A 20,268-nucleotide genomic window follows, 5' to 3' on the forward strand; every position below is an offset into this window, starting at 1 on the left:
GCTTCAGATGTGAAACTGCTTGCATACACGACACGAGAAGCACAACTGACCCTTTCAAAATGTGAACGTTGTTCAAAAAACAACTTTTAAAAGAGGAAGTGTGTTTTGTAAATTCATTTTGCAGGAAGAGCAGACTGGACAGGAAGTAATCTGCATGCCTTACAAGCAGATGAAGACATCACATTAACACTAAATAAGCGTGTGCACAGACCATTAGAATTTTCGTCAAATAGCTTTTTACATTTTCAGATTAACCTAATTAAAAACTATATGACATTGGCAACAATTCTAGACATAAATCTAATTTCAGTTTTGTGAACCGCAATGGACTTGATGCATGGCTTGCATTAACAGGATTTTAGACACCAACATAATATACTACCACCACCACTACAACAACAACTACTACTACTACTAATACTACTATTAAATTGTTTGTGATTTGTTAAATAGCTTAAGCCAGTTATAGTACAGTACGTAAAAAGCAGTATGTTAACAGAAGTGGACATTCTGTTTAAAGCATAATGATCAAATGTTACAAAAAAAATAAAATGACAACTGTGAACCCGTTCAGGTGGTCCCCACAGTGTGAGTGTGTAGTCATGCCGGAGTTGGGGGGGTGGACCTGGTCTGCAATACTGAAAGTTGCCACTGTAAACTAAGTGATTGGGCTCTGAAGATATACATCCTGAGGTTGTGCTCCTGGCCACAGGCAAAGCATAGCACCACCCTAACTCTTAATATTTGTGCAGAGGCAGGAGGCATTTCCTCTGGCTTTATTACATGTTTATACTGACCACGCAGTACTTGGTATTTCGACAGTCTGGTTGCTGTAAATTATTCTACAGCAATACCATTTTAGCAAAAAAAAAAAAACCTTCAAGTCAACCACTGAAAACATCAATCTTATGCGCTAGTGAGATGACAACCAATGAACTTTGACCCGGAAGTATTCACTGAGCCCTTGGCACCCTTTTAGAGGTTTTCCTCACCGGAGAGGCCACCAGACCCAGGGGCAGAAAGTGTCCACCCCGTGACCATCGATGAGGTTTTCCGAGCCCAAGTTTGGCCAGTGGGAAGTGGGTTTATTCAAACTGAACGCCCTTGGGACGCGGCTATTTCTGTGCAGGGAGATACTGTGTCAGTAATCCTTCGGGGATGAAGTTTCCGGAAGCGGTTCGGAAGTTCACACACTCACAGGCGGTCTTCCTGGAGGCGGGCCTGGGTCGGTCCAAGGTTTCCATGGTCACGCTGATTCAAGGGCAGGGGGCTAAAATAAGAGGTGGGGAACGGGCTCGGAAGCCATGGCGTATGACCACCGAAATAATCACAACTCACCCAAACCATTTAAAAAATCAGCTACATTAAATATGTAAAACCACGGCCAAAACTGATATACAACTTTCGTAAACATCAGAATACTAACCTCAGCAGTCTTTATCTGCACAATATAAGGCTTCAGTCCATGGTTCTGAATTAAAAACTATTTTAATATGCTGTATTTGGTTCAAATACTTTTAAAACATTCATATTCAAAAAGCTGTAGTGAGGTTATGTCAGGTTATGTCAGATTAACTGAATCTTACAGTATGTTTCTGATGCTATCTTACAGAAACATACTGAAAGCTGATTCAACTCAAAACGTACACTTAGGGACAAGTAAACACAACATACTAACAGCACTGTGGGAAAATTTAACTTATTTACACTTTCCGTGTTGAAGAATATCAAAGGAGCCAGTAATCTGTGTAGCTCTGGGTCGCAGAAACCCGCCTCTTGAGAAACTGAGAAAGCGGGGACACTCAGAACGAAAGCGAGGGGCGGAATCTTCCTGCCAAGGCCGTCTGTAGTTTCGCCACTTCTCATAAACAAGTCTGACTTCCTGCGCCCTGCTCGCACTGCTAAATATATGCGCCGGGCTGCGTCGTGACCCGCAAGTGCACCCACAGTACGTCCCGCTTTCTCCACACGAAACCCCCCCCTGCCCCGCGGCCCTCCCCGCTTTCTCCACATGAAACCCCCCCCGCCCCCTCGCCCCCGCCCCCAAACCCTCCCCCCTGGGCTGCGTCGTGACCCGAAGTGCCCCCGCGGCCCCCCCGCGTTCTCCACATGAAACCCCCCCCCCCCCCTCGCCCCCACCCCAAACCCCCCGCTGTTCACCTACAGACCCGCCACACTCGCGCTAACTCTTTTCCTAACAGGTAAACAAAACAGCGGGTCCTCCGATCGCATCTGGTGTCTCGGGGGTTCCCAGCCAGGGCGGGCCGATGCTGGAAACGCTCACCAGCGGCAAAGAGCGGAGAAACTACAGAAACTAATCCGCCCTGCAGCCGCAGACCCGGCTCCAGCAGCGCCGTGCAGCACGCCGGACCTGGGCTGGAACTGTTTAATCAGCGGCGGCTTTACCCATGAAATGGCCTGTCCATGAAACACCCCCACCTCACACACCTCACACCCCCCGGTCCTCCCCACCCCCGTCCCTGTAACTGCTGTCGCATCAGCAGCGGTACTCTTAAAACAGACCGGACACAAACCTTAATTGCGCGGTATTCCAAGGTGCACGCTGTAACCGACCCAAAGCCCCAGACTGAGCGCGGCGGCCCGGACTCCGCGGGGGATGTCATGCGGTACGGGACGTGCCCGCGTGGGGGTGCGTGAGCGCCCTAAAATCGATACGCAGCGGGCGCAGGATCACGCGTTTCACGCTCGCTGTTTACTCGCTCTCCCGGTCCACGGGCCCAGTGATGAAACACTGCCCCCGTCCACTGCCTGCTGACCCCCGTGACGCAACGCTTTTGGCAGAAGGGTTTATCTTTTCTAACAGCTACACCAGGGAGAGTTAGTGCTCAAGCCACTAAGCGGTGGAGCCAGCTTTAAATAATAAATCTGTGTGCAGACTGAGTGAAAGATGTGAGACTCAAAATGTGGCCCTTATTGCCTGGGGTTTTAACACAGGGTCCCCACAACTCTGGGGGTCCTTTAAGGTACTGTAGGGTACCCTGGCCAGACTTGATATGCAATTACTATACATATATATATAACTGGGAAAACATTTCAAAATATAAAATATAACCCTCTCTATGATGATGGGGGTTCCCCTGCATGCATTTTAGCCAGGGTGTGGGACCCTGCCTTACTGTTAAAAACATGTGTCCTGGACTTTTTGGAAAAATAAATAAATAAATAAAACACAAATAAGAAATTTTCTTATTTCAACCCAGTTCCTTGCCAGATCTCTTCTTCATTGTCAGTGGAAAAGTTCTAGAATGCTGGGGCTTAGGAATAGTTCTGGAATACCAGGATGGGCAGTGTTTGCACTGACTCAGTGTGTTTTCCTCAAACAGACTCTGGCCACAGCTCCAACCCATGATGTTGTCCGACATGCTGAGTGTACCGCGCTATCAAATACACAAACACAGACCCGCCCACGCACACACGAGTGCGTGCACACAACGCAAACAGCACACGGAGGGGGCAGACAAACACACACACACGCACACACAACACAAACCGCGCACAGACAGAGCAGACAAACACATATCCACACACACGCACACGCGAGCGCACAACACAAACTGTGCACAGACAGAGCAGAAAGCACAAGCAGCACTACACACTTCAGCAGCAATGTCTAAACGGGAGACTACTGTACAGATACGCACACCGCCTGCATATGTGAACTGTGAAACCAAACTCGCACATGATACAATTTCCACATTAGTACAGGTAAAAATGGTGTGTGTACAAGGAGATTTATTCTGTTGTTAGCAATGGTAACTAAAATGAAGTATGCATTGATGTTTGAATCCCATAAGTGCATTCTGAAGGGAGTGGTATGCCGCTGTCAGGTTTTGCAAATGGATGTACAGCGTTCTTGCGTAAAAAGCTCTTGCACAACGGAAGGGTATTGAGCAACTTAACTGAGCTTACATTGGGGGGGGGTCACTCATTCAAACACGCAATTTAACATGCAAATAAACGGAACATTTCATAGGTAAGGGTGAAACGCTGTACAACAACACCAATACATTTTAAGTAATTAAGGATTTCTGTTGATTCAATTAGCAACACTATACAGGCCCTCGGGAGTATGTATATTTTGTGCATGTACACAAATGCACACAGACGTCAGCCGTAGCAGCTCAACAGAACAGAGTGACAGTTCCATGATGTGATTGGATATATTCTCATATGTTATTTGTGATTGGCTGCTGAAGAGAATCGGGAGTTCACCCATCAGCCCTCGCAAATACTCTCGCACACTTCTGTAACGCCAGCTGTCTTCAGCTCAATGACAAACGCCATTGGTTTAAAGAGGCAAAAAAAGCCCCAAACTCTTCAGTATTTAGGTTCATTTGGCTGTGACTACAGACAGCAGAAGACTGCAGTAAATTAGGTAAAAAGTCCTGCTGAAAAGCACCTGAAATAACAGTGCCAGAAAATGAACCAAAGCGAGACCCAGCTGCACGTGGAGTGTGACTCTGAATATGAGCTACACAGCCACAGTTCGCCTTGCTATCGTAATCATTAAGGATGCACGCTATAGTAATCATTAAGGATGCACGCTATCGTAATCATTAAGGATGCACGCTATCGTAATCATTAAGGATGCACGCTATCGTAATCATTAAGGATGCACGCTACAGTAATCCTCATTAAGGATGCACGCTATCGTAATCACTAAGGATGCACGCTATCGTAATCACTAAGGATGCACGCTATAGTAATCATTAAGGATGCACGCTATAGAAATCATTAAGGATGCACGCTACAGTAATCCTCATTAAGGATGCATGCTATCGTAATCACTAAGGATGCACGCTATTGTAATCATTAAGGATGCACGCTATCGTAATCATTAAGGATGCACGCTATCGTAATCACTAAGGATGCACGCTATAGTAATCATTAAGGATGCACGCTATAGTAATCATTAAGGATGCACGCTACAGTAATCCTCATTAAGGATGCACGCTATAGTAATCATTAAGGATGCACGCTATAGTAATCATTAAGGATGCACGCTATAGTAATCATTAAGGATGCACGCTATAGTAATCATTAAGGATGCACGCTATCGTAATCATTAAGGATGCACGCTATCGTAATCATTAAGGATGCACGCTATAGTAATCATTAAGGATGCACGCTATAGTAATCATTAAGGATGCACGCTATAGTAATCATTAAGGATGCACGGTATAGTAATCATTAAGGATGCACGCTATAGTAATCATTAAGGATGCACGCTATCGTAATCATTAAGGATGCACGCTATAGTAATCATTAAGGATGCACGCTATGTAATCATTAAGGATGCACGCTATCGTAATCATTGAAGGATGCACGCTATCGTAATCATTAAGGATGCACGCTATAGTAATCATTAAGGATGCACGCTATAGTAATCATTAAGGATGCACGCTATAGTAATCATTAAGGATGCACGCTATAGTAATCATTAAGGATGCACGCTATAGTAATCATTAAGGATGCACGCTATAGTAATCATTAAGGATGCACGCTATAGTAATCATTAAGGATGCACGCTATAGTAATCATTAAGGATGCACGCTATCGTAATCATTAAGGATGCACGCTATAGTAATCATTAAGGATGCACGCTATAGTAATCATTAAGGATGCACGCTATAGTAATCATTAAGGATGCACGGTAATATTGGGGTCATAACTGTGTCAGCTGATAACAGCTTCGAGCAGACTGCTCGATACCGGCCTGACACTGAGATTCTGAGCGATATGGCGGCGCAGCTTCCTGCGCTGAAGGTGCTGCAGATTCACACTCAAAACAGAACCTAATCAGGGCCATCAGAACCTCTGACTTATCATTCATCACCTTCAGCAGCCAATCACAGGAGCAGAGCTATACAGAGGCTCAGTACCTCTGCAGTCACGCTCTCTGCTTACTGCTACAGGAATGACGTTTAGTCATAGTGAAACAAATCAAATTTAGGATTTTTTTTCTCCATAAGTTAAGGTCTGTGATCGTCTATTTTGCCCATGAATGTGGGAAAACGGAGTGGCAGTTTTGCTTTCCTGCTATAATGTAAAACAATGCAGTACTGCACCAGCACTGACAAATACTGGTTGATGATATCACCCTTGGAATTACATCATTGTGCATTCCTAATTTTTACTTTCAGTTGCTTCTGTGACTTTGGTCTGTGTTTAATCAGAGTTTTTCCTTAAACTCTTGGGACTTGGCAGTGGGGTTGGGGCAGGGGGGTTGGGGGCTGTGGTTCCAAATTGAGGTGGGAATTGGATATGCTCAGCCAAGCACTGGGTGCCAATTTTTTATTTAAAAACAACTACTTTTTAAAATCTTTTAAAAATTTGTCCTTAGTTTTGTCTTCAAAGTAGACATTGCACTGCACTTTTTCATCACAAACTCATTTTGGGGAGTTAGTGCTTGCTGAACTTGCCAAACGGTGATTGTGAAAAAAATAAATAAATAACAATAATTACAGCTTTTAAAATGTTAAGGACAAATGTTGATTCAATTCCAGCTTCATATTTTCCCTTTACAGCATGAGCAATATCACAGACTAAGACAATGGCCATTAAACCTTAAAGCATTAGACACTGAAGCCAGATAATGATTAAAACAAGCTCAACAGAAGGAGCATTACTGATGGCTGCCACAGCTCACAAAGGAGACGGCACACAACGCACCACTGGCTCTAACCAGGACAGCAGACTCGCTGTCTGTCTTCAGCACAGACGGAAAAGACACCTGTTTAAACTCCATCTTGGCTCACCCAACGCTGAACTCTCCACAGTTTCCATGACTTTACCAGCCCCACCTATTGAGCGACTGCATCTGCAGACCCGTTTAGCGCTTCGCTGCAGAGTCGGGCTCCCTCTGGCACTACGGCGGCTTGGTTTTAGCTGCAGGCTTATGTGCTGTATGTGCTACTGGTAAGTAAGTTGTGCATTAACAGCTGCTATAAGTAGTGACCCCCCTAGTGCCTTGGCACCAGTGCACCAGCCTGAACCTTTCTGTTTGCGTTTATATAAGCATTTATATAAGCAGCTCTGGGTGAGAGGCAATGCTAAGTGCCTTAATGGAAATGTAAATGAACTCCACTCATTGAGCCCCACTCATTGGGATGTCGGGTTCGAATCCTGCTTTGCCCTTCAGAAAGGCGCCACATCTAAAGCAACTCTGATGAAACTGCACCATACATTTCAGTTCTGGCTTCCAGAACGTGAGCTTCAGCGCTAACCACCCTGAAGAACGGGCACCTGCAAAGGAAGTATAGTCCTGGAGATAGTTAAGACTTTTCCCATATATATCTTCTGCCAAATGCATTCCCTTCGATAGCCCATAAGCCAGGATCTGTGTGGCACAAACCATCATCCACCACCAATACCTGAGAGGAGCTGCTGGACTACACTAAGACTAAGTCACTGGTATAAGATAACCAGGTTCCAGTGCAGGGCTGCCCAACCCTGTTCCTGCAGATCTACCACCCTGTAGGCTTTCACTCCAACCCTAACAAAGTACACCTCACTCAACAGCAAGAGACCTTATTGAGAAGCCAATAAGTAGAATCAGGTGTGCCAAATTAGGGTAGAAATGAAAACCTGCAGGATGGTAGATCTCCAGGAGCAGAGCTGCAGACCCCTGGCCTAGCCTTAAAAAGGGAGGCACAGAAGAATTTCACCCTGACCGTGTGGTGACCACACAATGACCGTACACCTAAACATCCACGCCCGTCGCTGATCACCGATACTGTCAACCCGGGAAGCACAAGTTACACACAGACACATAAATACCGTTTCATCTCAGCAGACATTCAGCACTTCCTGTGAAGGAGGAAGGGCAGGTGACAACGTCACTCTATTGCGGGAAAAAAAAGCGATCTGATGGAGAAATTGTTGTTTCGGCTGAAGGCAGCCGGCGTGATGGGGAAGAAACCAGAAAGAAGGGCCATTCGGGCTGACAGACTGCGGGTCAGCTGTAATTATCAATAACAATAACATTCCTGTCTAAATGAGAATATCACAGGCAATTTGCCTGCTTTCAATAACATGGCTGCGGTGACATTTTCACTGTGAGGCGACAGAAACGGCAGTAATTGAAAGGTTAATACGTTCACCGTTGCTGTTATTTGTCAACCTGAACACTTTGTTTACCACATAAAAAACTATTGAGTTTGACAAGAGCGCATTCGGAAAAAAAATAATGAAATAAATGCCATCAACAACAAATTGGTAACCGTTTAGATTAAAGGCCAATAGCACTGTGCAGCTAAGATATAGGAAGATTACAAATGTTTTGAACATTACAAAAACGTTACAACAATATACTCCTTGACGTAGTGTATGAAATACATAGGCCAATACGTTTTTAATAAGAACGTTTACTGGATGGCTATAGAGGTAACATACAGTTTTAGGAGCTGCCCATTATTGGCCAAAAGCTTTTTTATTACCTCATTAATCTTTAATCAAGCCGATGCTATTTGGCAGGTATTCAGGCTATCGCACTCTAAATCATTTTACAGATTACAATCGGGCGTAAATAAATGTTTGAGGATGATTTATAGATGAAGCGGTGGTGATTGACAGGGCTGGTGGGAGGCGGGCCCAGGCCTCAGTCCTGTCCCCAGGGCTGCCTGCATCTGCAGCTCTAATGGACAGAGTTAGACTGCACACCTCCCCCAGGCACTGCTGTCACCTCACACGCTTACACACACATATATACACACACACGCATGTACTTATACACACGCTTACACACACATATATACACACACACGCATGTACTTATATACACGCTTACACATACATATATACACACACACGCATGTACTTATACACACGCTTACACATACATATATACACACACACGCATGTACTTATACACACGCTTACACATACATATATACACACACACGCATGTACTTATACACACGCTTACACATACATATATACACACACGCATGTACTTATACACACGCTTACACATACATATATACACACACGCATGTACTTATACACACGCTTACACATACATATATACACACACGCATGTACTTATACACACACTGTACACATATATACACACATATACACAAACACACAAACACGCTGTACACATATACACACACTCATACACACATTTATACACACATACACACACATTTATACACACACATATACACATACACACATACACACACACACACAAACATATACACATACACACACACACACACACACACACACACACACATTTATACACACACATATACACACAGACACATACTGTACACACACAAACATATACACATATATACACACACACACACACACACATTTACACACAGTGTACACATATACACACACACACACACGTACACGTACACAGATGTAAACCCACCAAAAGCCGACACACTCAGCGCCCACCCCCACACGCACACACACCAGAGCAGTTTAATTAGCGTGGCGTGAGTCAGACCGAAGGTAAGAGAAGCAGTGTGTGACCTGTGCGCTGAGCCAGGCTGTGAGCAGACGCAGCTCAAACACGCCGTCTCTCAGCCGGACGCTCCGGGCCCTTCCGACGCTCACACCGCACGGCGCAGAACCCCGCGGGGTAAACCCAGCCAGCGCACCGCCGCGGCCGAGAGGTGCAGCAGCTGCGTTCATCCTCCCGCTCGCCGCGCGCTCGCGGTCTCCCCCCCCCCCCCCGCTCGCTTTCAGGGGCCGCGACCGAGCTGGGCTGGGCTGCTAAGTGTTATGGCCTGTAACTTCTTGTGAGCTAACGCAGCTCTCCCTCTCTGTCCCTCTCTCCCTCACACTCTCCATCTATCTCTCTCCCTCTTTCTGTCCTACTCTCCCTCTCCCACTGCCTCCCTCTTTCTCTCTCTGTCTCTCTGTCCCTCTCTCTCTCCCTCTCTCCTTCACACTCTCCATCCCTCTCCCTCCCCCCCCCCCATCAAACGCAGTCGTGCAGAGGTATGCCGCTTGGTCCTAAATTGATTCCACATGTTGTTTGCATAATTCCCCCCTTAAGTTTGACCTAAAACTGGAGACAAAGTTTGCGCTGATGGGGAGAATGAGGGCGGGGCTGAGGGCGGGAGCGAAGGTGGAGGGGGGCGGGGTTGAGGGCGGGAGCGAGGGTGGGGGGGGGGGGATGAGGGCGGGGGCGGTCCGAACCCTCGCGGGGGCCACCGCGGCCCGTGGGACCTCACGCGTGACGGACCGGGACGACAGGAGGAACCGCACAGAGCAGGGGGCCTGGGCCCTGGGTCAGCACGGCACGGAAACGCCCTCATTCCAGCCCAGGTCACAACCCCCTACTCATCACCTACGGAGCTGCTGCAGCTCGCAGGGAGGAACTACTCCAAAAAAACTTTGCTTTTAAAATTGAAAATATTGGAATTGCTCCACATGCACACAGTAACTGACTCTTGCTTTCACACAGTGACTGAGATTTATTTGGCGATGAAGCAGAGATATTTGACAATTTGACATACAAGACTCTCCGTGTGGCCCCTCCCCCTTCAAACAGACTGTCTGGGCTCAGGACACCAAATGCTGAGGGACAATATTCCCTTATGACTCTGCACCTCAGTCCCCCTGTTCTCTCTTTCTCTTTCCTCTTTCTTTCTCTCTGTCTCTCTCCCTCCCTTTCTCCCGCTCTCTCTCCCTCCCTCTCTCTCCCTCCCCCCTTCTCCTTCTCTGGCTCTCTCTCTCCCTCCCTCTCTCTCCCTCTCTCTGTTTGTTGTTCTCACTCCACCTACAGCATGTACAGCTGTAATAAACAGGCCTGGGGTGGAAGTGTGAGGTCAGAGGTCAAGCACAGCGAGGTTGGGGGGGGGGGCATGTCATTAGCAAACCTCCATAAGAAGTTCTCAGGAAGAACTCAGCTCTTCTGTGCTTGCTCTGATAGGCTGAGTCCTGAGAGGGCCAGCTATGAACAAACGTGTGGGGGGGGTGAACGATGGCACGGGGCAGGGGCAGTTGTTTTAGCCCTCATTCTTCTCCTGACGCATGCAAAGCTTGTCACCGGACGTCACATTAGCCTTTGAACGGACCATGACTGTGTTGGCCCTTTTTCGTAACTACGGTAACGACATGCTCGTGAAGAATGCAAGACATTTACTGTTGTTTCAGCCGAAGGAAGTTTGGGTAACGAAAAGGAAACTGGAAAGAGGAGCCGTTCGCTCGACGGGTTGCAGGTCAACCGTAATTATCAACAAAAATAACAACACTTCTATTTAAAGCCAATTTTAGAACTGGCTCTGAATCGCAATTAATAGTGAGGGAAGTAAACGGACGCCAACATTGCACATAATCGCCATGGCTACGGGAACAGAACGTTATCACATGGTTGCGCAGTTCTGTTTCCCGTGTGCCCAACTTCTTCCGCGCTGAGACGAGTCAAACTTCCACTTCCGGATCTGATCGGCTTTTCCGTTCCAGTCCCTGCTCAGAATTACACTGCAATCATCTCAACACAACGAGTCCTGGACTGACACTGCAATCATCACAACACAACGAGTCCTGGACTTACACTGCAATCATCACAACACAACGAGTCCTGGACTTACAGTGCGTGAGACATCCCGCTGCACTTACATAACCACCTGCCCACCGAGACCAGCGCTTAACACAGTCAGAGAAGTGTGTGGTATGGTATATCTCTAACAGATAGGCCTAACACATGCAGCACAAATGCAGGAGAACTGAACATGGTGTTGAGGCCCAGAAAAGTGTTAAAAATTCCATCCGTACCGTTTTAGGTCACTCAAGGTTCAGCTCCTGCTCAACAGGGACAAGATCAGAGGATCTCAGGTGTGTGATGGACATGTGTAAAAAAAAAAACACGAAACAAAGTCGGACTTTCAAAGCCAACGTGTGTTTGTGTGTTATGTGGCCCGTACGCATGGACGGTGCTGATGGAAGACACAGACCCACACACGGACCCGTACGCCCTGCGTTTGTGCGCGATGGGCGTGGCCTGCAGCGGTGGGCGTGGCCTGTGAGCAGCATAAACCAACAGCTCTGAAGGCTCCACCCCCTTTCTGTGTCCAGAGGCCATGAGAGGAAGTGCACTCAGGCAGGGTCCGGGGCTGTCCCACAACGCCTCTGCATGCTAACACGCTCTACCCGCTGGTCGTAATCTCACCCACCCCCCCCACCTCGTGGTTGAGAAGGAGGACAGCTCACAGCACTGGAGGGGTGGGGAAAAGGGCACGGTACGGGGTTGGGTTAGGGTGGGGTGGGGGGTGGGGTGGGGGGTGGTGGGGGCGGGGCCTAGCTTTCAGGTCCCCCCCCCCCAGGTCTGATGCAGTGAGGAAAAGAAAAAAAAGAAACTTGTAAATCCAAAAACGGCCACTCAGACCCTGGAGGGGCCACTCAGACCCCGGGGGGGCCGCTCAGACCCTGGCAGTGACAGGGTTAAAGGCGAGAGGGCCCAGCTCTGCCACAGCGGTCAGGATTCAGCTTACACACAAGACCTCAGCCCCCTCTCTCCCCCCTCCCCCTCCCCCGCAGAGAGGCTTGCTGGCTTTCCAAACTCTGCCCCCACTGCCCCCACCACCACCACCTAAAACCCTCACCCACGTCCCACCTCACCCCCGCCACCCCCCCCCCCACCTAACCCTCTGTCCCCACACAGTCTCGCTGGCTTTCCAAACTCTCCCCCCGCCCCCCCCCCCCCCCACCCCCCGCCCGTAACCCCCCGCGTATAAATGTCTTTGCTGTCAGCTCTGTCCAGGTTCACTTTAATTGAAAATAACAGGCATAGGCCAGCCCCCCCAGCCCCCAGCCCCCAGCCCTCGCAGACAGGCTGCACTGTTCCCAGTGACAGCCACCCATCAATACCAATGACTATTAAGCTGGGTCTGAGAGCACCACAGATGACATCGCAGACACCACCCCTGTAACACCCCCGCCCCCCCCACCCACCAACTCCCACCCCCGACAACTAACACACCCCCCACCACCACACCACCGCCTCCAATGTCCACCCCCTCCCAAGCCACAAAATATTTAACCCTTTCCTGACAGCCTGACATTTTGGTGTCGCCATGGTGAAGGCAGCGACGCGGAGCTCGGGAAGTCGCGCGCACGGCCCGTTATGATAATGATCAAAGTTTTTAAGAGTGGCGCGCGGGTGCGCGCAGTCGCCCGCTCCTCCTGCCCCTGCCTACCCAAAAAACACACAGACCTCCCCGCACCAAAACAAAATGCACGTCCTGCATTTCAATCCTAACAAACAGCAAACAGTCCTAAATGTTCCACACACAACATCACAACACACAGTCCACAGTTCAGCCGTTCTCAGAAAACGCATGATCCCTGCTTTAATCTCACTTCATTCTGACCCAACTAATACCATCAGTGAACACAGCAGTGATCATTATTTGAAATCATAATGTACTGAAATGCAAGTAAGATGCTGATAATTGTACAACTACTCCAGCACTGGCAATGACAATTTTCTCGCTGCACACTGTCTCTCACACACACACACACACACACACATACACTCACACACACACACACACACAGCCAGGAGAATGGGGATGCCAGGTTTGCGCCGTACTTCTTGCAGAAGCGTATTCCTGCCGCAGCACAATGCGTGGAGAGCGGCGCTGGGAGAGAGCGGCACGGGGAACGAGCGGCACGGAGAGAGAGCGGCGCGGGGAACGAGCGGCGGGACTTGTCATTCGACCGTGACACTTCAATGACAGCGGACCGAGGTGCGCGACACGGAGACACCGACACACAAACGCGGGGAAAACAAGACAAGCAGCAGAGAGAGCGACCAGCAAGAGGAGAAAAACAGGAACAAACCTTGTCAGAAGCTGCAGAGTGCTGGAAACTGTTTTCCTGACAGAGTCCCCTCACGCTCTATCTCTCTCTCTCTCGCGCTTGCTTTCCCCCTCTCTCTCTCTCGCTCTCTCGCTCGCTCGCTCGCTCTCTCTGTGACTCCCTCCCTTTCTGCCTCTCCGTGGCTCAGAGCAGTTCTCAGGAAATGAATGGAGCGCTCACAGAGAACTGTTGTACTTGCAAATGACTTACCAGCGCGGTCACATGATCCGCTAAACGCAGGGTGGGTCGGTGGGCGGAGGCTCAGCGCGAGAGGGAAGACAATATACTCTAAGCTTTAACAGCGTGCATCGAATTACACGGGGCCCCGCCAGGGAGGTTTCCGACGGCTCCTCCCAGCCCCCGCCGCGCTGGCGACTCTAGCGGACGCCCGCCCCAATAAAAAAAAGGGGGGGGGAGTGGGCAGGACACAGAGATGACAGAAAGACACAAGGAAAGAGGCGATCCGTTCCTTCCTTTCAAAGAAAAAAAGTGACAAAAAAAGAAAAAAAAACAACCCTGTGTGGGGTGGCAAGCAGGCCATAAAACGAGCCGCTGAAGGAGAGGGAGCTTTAAGGAAGACAAGCCCACAGCTCTAATAAGTGCTGGAGCTCACACACTGTCAGCCCCCCCCGCTCCCCCCCCCCCCCCGGTGAAGGGAGTTCACAACTCGGGGAGCCGACGGTATTCTCCGCAGACAAGCCACAAAGGACCGGCGTTGCTGCTCGCAGTTCCTCGGGGGACCGTAATTACGGCGAAGGAAGTGGAGCTCATTTGCATCTCTGATAGACCCAGCCCCAGCCCCCTCCGCTCACAGGAAAGGCACAACAGAGAGCCTGGTGCTCAGCAGCCTGGTGCTCAGCAGTCCGGTGCTCAGAAGCCCGGTGCTCAGAAGCCCGGTGTTCAGAAGCCCTGAGCTGAGAAGGCTGCAGCGATTAGAAGCTCAGTGTTCAGAAGCCCGGTGTTCAGAAGCCTGGTGCTCAGAAGCCCAGTGTTCAGAAGCCCTGAGCTCAGAAGGCTGCAGCGATTAGAAGCTCGGTGTTCAGAAGCCTGGTGCTCAGAAGCCCGGTGCTCAGAAGCCCGGTGCTGATGCTCAGAGAGCACGATGCTCAGAAGCCTGGTGCTCAGAAGCGCTGGTGATCAGAAGCCTGGTGCTCAGAAGCCCTGGTGGATCAGAAGCCCTGGTGGATCAGAAGTCCTGGTGCTCAGAAGCCCTGGTGGATCAGAAGGCTGTGGTGACGAGCATTCACGGCTGATATTATAACCCAACTGTATTCAGCCACATCTCGCCCACCTGCTCCCTGCTTAATATTCCCTCTCCTCCACAACAAGGATCTCTCACTTAATAATCACTCTAACTGTTCACTCTCTCAACCCCCCCCCCCTTTCAAAACGCTCCCCAAATAATGATCAGCCAGGCGTGGATGTTCGGCATGGTCATGTATGTAGGAGCCGTGAGCACTGATGTAGACGTGCCCGAGGAATCAGAACACGCAACATGCTAACACGCGTGTGATGAAGAGAGAGCCCTGCATCTTCTGAAACGACTTCATATTACATCACATTTTACACCCCAACTGTAGGGGTGCAGTTAAAAAATACACACAATTCAGGAATATTCATATTATGGGGTGTGTCCATAATGAGCCCATTAAATTACAAATTGGACAAAAAATCTATTTTTAAATTTTAAAAATGAGGATATCTTCCTCTGTATATGTAAGGCCTATATTATAACCATAAGCATGATGCAATTTCCTTGTAATTTGTGAAACGCTCAAGAAGCAATCAGAAGCTAACAGACTGATGATCTCTTCTCGTGAGTGATCCCGTATCATAATGTTTAACACGGCGTCACAGCGGACAGGTCAGGAGGTTAGTGGGATTTACAGAGAAACTAAACAGGCTGGCGTAACAGAACCTGAGGAAGATGACTGGGGCGTCAGACCCGCTGAAGACTCAGAAAGGACATTACATTACATTACAGGCATTTAGCAGACGCTCTTATCCAGAGCGACTTACACAACTTTTACACAGCATTTTACATTGTATCCATTTATACAGCTGGATATATACTGAAGCAATTCCGGTTAAGTACCTTGCTCAAGGGTACAACGGCAGTGTCCTTACCCGGGAATCGAACCTGCGACCTTTCGGTTACAAGCCCAGTTCCTTACCCACTGTGCTACACTCCGTCCGCAGCTGAGTGTAGCACAGTGGGTAAGGAACTGGGCTTGTAACCGAAAGGTCGCAGGTTCGATTCCCGGGTAAGGACACTGCCGTTGTACCCTTGAGCCAGCTGATACCTGGCTCTTAGCTCTCCCCCCCGACCCCGCGAAACCACCAACTCTGAGGAAGCTGGCGGCTAACGGCCTCCAGAACAACAACCATTACCGTGTATCACCAGAGCTGTGCATTTCACCTCAGTCATTCAGCCAATGGGATGCCCTAATCCATCAACGTGTTAATGCATATGATCAATGCAACATACCAAATATGTCAAATATATGAACACAGTGAAAAACAGAGAAATATCAAAAGCAGTGGCAGTAGCTAGGCTACCACAAAATACTGCATTATACAATACTAATAATTTACGGTTGCTGTAATAAAACCCTGTAAAATGCAAAAGCATTTCGGTTTCTACATACCCTAATAATAATTTTACCGCCAATGCTGCTGCCATGCCATCATAAATCCCAGGCAAGTATCATCAACATTTATTTTGCTATGAAATGCACATTTTACAGTTATGGCTGTGAAGATTACTCAACCTGCACAGGTATGAAGCTAAGCACAGCCTAATACAGGAAGTAACAGTTTACAGAGCAGGGTGGAATCACAGACAGCATTATACTAAGAGAGAAGTAATTATGAATGCTCATTGCAATTACGAATGCTTTCTATTAATATTATTTTAAAATTGTGATCCTAGTGGAAGTGCTTGAAGTGGAAGCTTTAAATAAAAGTTGATTCATCAAAAACACTGATGTTTAAAAGTCCACCTCTACAACAACAAACATCTCCCCAGCGCTGCCAGTCACTGCTCTGCAAAGGCGTGCTTCTATCATTCCAGAGTATCAACATGACATGACATGACATAAGATGACATGACGTGACATAACAAAACCGAGTGCAGTTAATATCTGTGTTCTCCATTCAGCAAATCCTAGAAGATCCTGTGGGATTTGTTTATTTTTCCATGGGGAAGCTGGAGGATATAGCACACACTGTACAAATTTGTCATATTGCACAGGTTTCAAATAAAGCCTGGTGTCATTTCCTCCTGCGTTTCATATCCCAGATCATGCCATGTCTTTGCATTGTCTGCTGGCAGCCAAAATGCCTTCAAATCGTAAAGAAATAAAATCTTTTTTCGCAGCAAGAAATTGTACCTCGCGCTGTACTGTAGGTGCTGATAGAGGCAGTCATCATACAAACATCGAGTTCTTTCATAAATGTTGTCAGCAAGCTTTGGGAACAGAAGGGGCGAACTCAAAAAGACAGATCTAGAATGAGAGCTGGACTTAGGCAACATGCATAAGGCCCTGTTTCTGGTAAGATATTTCCTGGTTTCTACACTTCACGCACTTTAAGTTTTTATCACTAAATCAACCCTAAAATCCAGGGTTCAACCCCTCCTGTCCCTCTTCTCTTTCTCTTCCGGTTATGTGGACACCAGGATGGACACAATCATTTTCTCCAAAGACAGTAAATATGAAACAGAGCAAACATTAGGGTCAGTCGCATAAATGACGGTTCCATGGCCGGCAAATTGCTGAAACTTATAAACTCAGGAAGAAATAACATGACCCTTGATTTCGAAGCAAGCAAGTCGGCCCAATCCTACGATTCAAGAAAGAAGTTGTGCCAGTTCTTCCCATGTGACAGAACTAAACCTACGGGCAGATTTCCCAAGCGTCTGCAGCATGTCACAGGCGAAGACCGGTGAGCTGCAGAAATCAGCGTTTTAAACATTTCATACAAAACCCCTCCAACCTGGCACCGCTCCCACAGACCGTGAGTCACAGCATGTTCAGAACTGAGTTATAAGCCTTGTGAAAACAAGTACCGTCTCCCAAAGGACCGACAGTCATCAGCCTTTCTTCCCCAGATGTGTAAATAATCTGTAAAATAAGTACCACAGTATTTTCCTGTGAAATAACAATTGCATTATATTTTTAATTCAAACATGAAATGTTTAGTGTGATAAGCATCACATGCTTATATAATCACCTAAACTCTTATTTTCATACATTTAATTCACGTTTAATTAGTCACTGTTAATAACACAAGCCACTAATATAATGTCCGTACAGCAGGTAGTGTTCTGATTCAGTGACATGCGGACTATGGCTGTTTCTGGGTGGCTTATTTATGAACGGTCAAATCTGAATCCACCTGAGGCTAAGCAGGTAATGTGCAGGAACACGCATCCGTACAGGGGGGTATGTGCAGGTACATGCGTCCGTACAGGGGGGTATGTGCAGGTACAGGTACACGCGTCCGTACAGGGGGGTATGTGCAGGTACAGGTACATGCGTCCGTACAGGGGGTATGTAGCACGGTCCGTACAGGTAGTCAGCGTACACGCTACAGGGGGTATGTGGTCAGGGTACAGGGTAGCAGTACAGCGTCCGTACAGGGGGTATGTGCAGGTACACGGTCACAGGGTGCGTAACGCGCCGTACAGGGGGTATGTGCAGGTACAGCGTACAGGGTATGTGCGTCACCGGCGTACAGGGGGTATGTGCAGGTACAGGTACACGCTGAGTCCGTCCGTACAGGGGGTATGTGCAGGTACAGGTACAGCGTCCGTACAGGGGGTATGTGCAGGTCGTACAGGGGTATGTCAGGTACCGTCGTACAGCAGGGGTAGTCAGGTACAGGTACGCCGTACAGGGTAGTGGTACACGCGTCGACAGGGATGTCAGGACAACACGCCGACAGGGTATGTGCAGTCACGTCTCAGGGTGAGGTAAGGACACGTCAGAAGGTAGTCATCCCTACATATGAGTAAGAACCTCGTAAGGTTGTGCAGGTAGCAGCACTATCAGGTACAGCTCATAGTATTTTCCACAGTTTCAGTACATGCGTGTACAGGGTGTGTGGTACTGGCTCTGGGGAATACGCAAGGGGTAATACAGCAATATCATACAGCGTTGTATTCAGAGCCTAGGTGCAGACCCTTTATGAGTAAATAATGTCTCATTTGACAACCTGGGTGGGGTGTAATTGGGTTGAGGGTGCAGGAAAGGTGCTGCTCACGACCCCCACCTTCCTCCAGTTCCACCCGAACAGAACTATTCGCCCCATAAACACTCAGCAGACGAGACCTCAGGCTTGACTGATTAATTAATTAATTGGTCACATAACACAAAGTACAGTAACGGCAGCAAAGTGGTTTGAACTTCAAAATCAATCAAACAATCAGCCTGTCGGCCCCCCATGCCTCTGCTCCTTCAGTAACAGGCGACAAAATTCCTCAGAGCGATCTACGGCTGTGAGCTGGGGGGGGGGGGGGGGGGAAATGTGGAATGAGAAGAACCTGCAAGAAATAAAATCTTTAATAATTTGTGACCAACACAATGATACACCTCAGGGAGGAGAGACAGCCTTACGACAGACTACAGTGTAGTCAGGGAGCTGGGTGTCTGCAAGTAAAATAAAGTAAAGAGCTCCAGCAAGATAATGAGGCCGTTAGCATAATAACCAGCAGCTGTGCAGGTCCAGGGGTGACATACAACATCTGCAAAAGCTGGACAACAATCAAGGAACAGGCCTGGTTCATGGTCACACTGGAAATTTAAAAAACGTAATAAAGTAAGTAAATATTATCACAGGCGAATGCTAAGATACAGGCGGTGATTTGAAAACACCGGTAGAAGTCGTTTTATAAGGTGTTGGGCCACCGCGTGCGGCTGGTTCTACCCAAACCTGCAGCTCTGCCAGCGTTCAGAATTCTGCAGGAATATGACACCACTCTTCCACTGGAAAGCAAATCAATTCACACCTCGCTGATGGAGCAAGCAAACCCTGCGTCAGGTATCACTCCCAACTGTCCCACACGGGCCAGACTGGGACCGGATCCAATCACCTGATCCGGCCATGACGTGGGTAGCTCCAGCACCACACCCCGAGAAACCACCGGGGGCCTGCGGAGCTCGGCTGGGCATTCTGCTCTTAATGCATCTACTGAGAGACACTCGCCTCTCTGTGTGACACGGAGTCACGGTGATCTCTCAGCACCAAGGAGTGATCACTGACAAAGATCCCAGACACCCGAAATCATGCCAGGAGAATGCACTCCACACCCCCGCAAAACCAGCAGAACCCTTCAGACAGGGAACAGTGCTGCATTTCCAGTTTTGGTTAACCATGTATTAAATACGGCAACGAGTCTCGAATTTTTGGCTACGG

General features: G+C 48.3%; 1 protein-coding gene across 3 annotated transcripts in view; it reads right to left on the minus strand.

Annotated features, from left to right (window-relative positions):
- LOC135240394 (Krueppel-like factor 12) overlaps positions 1-20,268 on the minus strand; it is a 69,867-nt gene that overhangs the window by 44,804 nt on the left and 4,795 nt on the right. Inside the window, exon 1 of one of the 3 annotated variants that reach the window (XM_064309805.1) lies at positions 13,834-14,191. The exons of the other annotated variants lie outside the window; for them this stretch is intronic. The gene's annotated coding sequence lies outside the window, so the exon portion shown is untranslated. Of the gene's footprint in view, positions 1-13,833; positions 14,192-20,268 lie in introns of those variants that run through there. 3 annotated transcript variants of the gene reach the window in all.

Source organism: Anguilla rostrata, chromosome 15 (assembly GCF_018555375.3).
Source record: "Anguilla rostrata isolate EN2019 chromosome 15, ASM1855537v3, whole genome shotgun sequence".
NCBI lineage: Eukaryota > Metazoa > Chordata > Actinopteri > Anguilliformes > Anguillidae > Anguilla > Anguilla rostrata.